Here is a 2,901-nt window from a genome sequence, read left to right on the forward strand (position 1 = left end):
GGGTGGGAGGGGAGAGCAGTCCTTCCCCTGCCCCTCCCCCACAGCTCTGCTTGCCTGGCTCCTCTGGCCCTGGTGACATAAAGGATGCTGGGCTCTGAGGCTTTGTATCTTAGAATAAGAGAGGAAGAAGGCTTGGGGTGACTTCACAGCCACCAGTTATTTAAAGGGCTGCTGGTCTTAATGCATGCCTGCCCATTGACATGGACAAGCACACACAGTCAGTATGCACGCACCTTTAGAGAGAGGCATCTAGGGGCTGGCAGGGCCCCTTTAAGACCTAGGCTGCTTCTGACTTCTAGTCAAATTTGGGCAGTTAGGACCTGTGGACTTTGATGGTTTTGTTTTCATTTTATTTTATCTTTATATTGAGGTTTTAAAAAAAGAACATTGTGGATGTGGAAGAAAGGACAAGATTTCTCTCTATGGTTGACAGCAAGGACTGATGGGGATCAGAAACTCTAGGTAGTTAAAAGAAACCATACATATTTTTTTCCACATTTATACAGATCACTTTATGCCTGATTCTCAGAGAAGCAGAAAGCAGTGGCAAAAAGCCACTGACATGCAGAAACACATGTGTGTGTGCACCACACACTCAAGTACTGCAATTTGTTTGACTACAGCAGCTGAAATCCCCACTCAGTCAACCCACCTTCCCCAGAAAAATAGAAAAGAAACTTCATCTTTAAGAACAGGTCCATTCAGTCAATTTTGTCCTCATGACCAGGAAAAGAAAAGAAAAAATCCCAGGCAGGCTAACATCACCTTTAAGGCTGCAATGGCCATGATCTTCTCCCTGCAGAGACAGGACCTGCTATTTAGATCACTGAGACAGGAGGGCCACACCACTGCCCCCCATCAACAGACAGGTGTCTTCAAGACTCTAGGATTCTTTACCAGCTCCTACTTTGATTCCCCAAGAGTAGCTGAGATGGGGAGGCATTCAACCTTTGCTTCCTTTAAGATGGCCTCTGCAGGCAGTGGATTTTAAGTAAGCCTGGAAAATTTTTGGAGCCAACGTCAGGCAGGGTTGAACACCAGCTGGGGCCTAGGGATCAGGGTCTCTGCTTCAAGACTCCCACCCACTGGAAATTACTGACCTCCAGAGATTTTTTTTTTTAACTTAATGGGGAGGCACAGTGTATACTCCCTCCCCCGGGAAAAAGAGGGCCCAATGCCTAGCTACCCACCCCCACCCCCAAACTCATCACACATATATCAGGGAACAGGCACGCTTTGGCAATGAGGTCCCTCCAGAGGCCCAGGGTATGAACAGCTGCACAGAGGGCTATGTGCTGTGGAGTCAGCACTGTAGGAGGTGGGAGGGGGTGGTGGGCAGAGAAGGAAGGAGTCTCAGGTCCTGATGGATAGGAAGAAGGAAGATGGGGAGAGGTGACCAGGACATAGGAGATGAGAAATCCAACGATGATCAGAAAAAAAAGCAAAAAGCAGAAAATGTAGAAAAGATGAGAGCAGCAAGAGAAAGATGCAAAACAGGATACTGGCAACCACACAAACAGGAAGAAGACAGAGCAGAAAGAGGGAAGGAAACAGAAAAGAGAGTGAGATGAATGGGGAAGGTTGTGAGGAGGGTGAGAGGGAGCCAGGAAGAGGACATCAGGAGACCACAGATCTCTGTAAAGACACCAGATGGGACCAAACAGAATCTGGAGCACTGGAGACATCCTCAGACCCTACAGAAACCTGGTGGGCCCAGTACACCAGTTCAGCCACATAAACCAACAGGTTGATGAATGTCAGGATGGCCACAGCCAGTCCCCGGTCCAAGCTGCAAATGGTGTAGGTGAGCTCATTGCTGCAGTTCACAACCCTGGACTGCTGGGGCTAGCTCCCGAACTCCTCATCCAACTGGTAAAGCTGCCAGAGGATCAGAGCACTAAAGTAGAGGAGAATGTAAAACAGAGTGAGTACAACAAGCTGGAAAATGAGGTACAGGATGGGCAACGGGTATTCCCATTCAGCCAGCTTCAGCAGGAGGGCCATGGCTCCCAGGATGAAGCAGATGGAGTACATGGCCACACACTACTCCAGGGCCAGCTGGTGCAGGTCCAGGGAGGTGTTGCTAATGAAGATGAAGATGACACAGGCCACAAAGGTATCCAGCACCTTCAGCAGGCCTGGCATGGTGTGCACACAGCAGGTGATATCATCCAGCTTGCAGCTGTTCTACATGAAGGCCACATCCATGACATAAAACACACACATGAAGCTGGAGAATGCAGTGGTGGTGATGGCCTGGTCCCAGTAAGGACCACAGGCAGGAACTGGATGAGTGAAATGGAGTAGATGATGGAGGCTGAGAGGCAGATGGGGGAGGCATAGCAGGCATAGGTGACAGGGAGGTTGTACCAGAAGAAAGGAAAGCTGGATGGGAGCCTTCATAGCTCTACGATGGAAATGATGAGGGTCACAGTAAAACAGAAGCACCAACTGAACATGGACAGTTACCTATGTCCCTGTTCTCAACGCCCGTGTTGACCACCAGTAAGAAGACCACACAGGTGGAGAGAGCTGTGGCAGGCTGGGGAGGCAGCATGCCTGGGCCCAGCCATCCAGGTCTGGGGATGTCCACCTGCTGGACATGGCGCTGTGATGGTCAGGCAGATCACAGTCACTGCTATAGCAGTGGTCACTGAAAACCCACCAAAGAAAGATCCAGCTCTGGAGGGGGAATAAGTCACATGCCTGGAAAAGGCTCAGGGCCCTATGATGGCTGAGGCTCAGGATCTGTGGAGTTAGAAGCAGTGACTCAGACGGTCAGGTAACAACACAGCTGCTCCCGAATGGTTGTCTCCACCCACCACCCTTGGCCTTGTCAGGAGACTTGTCTTATCCCAAAACTCATAGCTGGGTTGAATCTGGCCTCAAACTATGAATATT

At 50.0% G+C, this 2,901-nt stretch overlaps 1 pseudogene; it reads right to left on the bottom strand.

Moving 5' to 3' along the window:
* Positions 1-1,586: 1,586 nt before the first annotated feature.
* On the bottom strand, positions 1,587-2,604 carry LOC104989446 (annotated as a pseudogene).
* Between the last annotated feature and the right edge of the window lie 297 nt (positions 2,605-2,901).

This window comes from Bison bison, unplaced genomic scaffold (genome assembly GCF_000754665.1).
Source record: "Bison bison bison isolate TAMUID 2011002044 unplaced genomic scaffold, Bison_UMD1.0 scf7180017864155, whole genome shotgun sequence".
Classification (NCBI taxonomy): domain Eukaryota; kingdom Metazoa; phylum Chordata; class Mammalia; order Artiodactyla; family Bovidae; genus Bison; species Bison bison.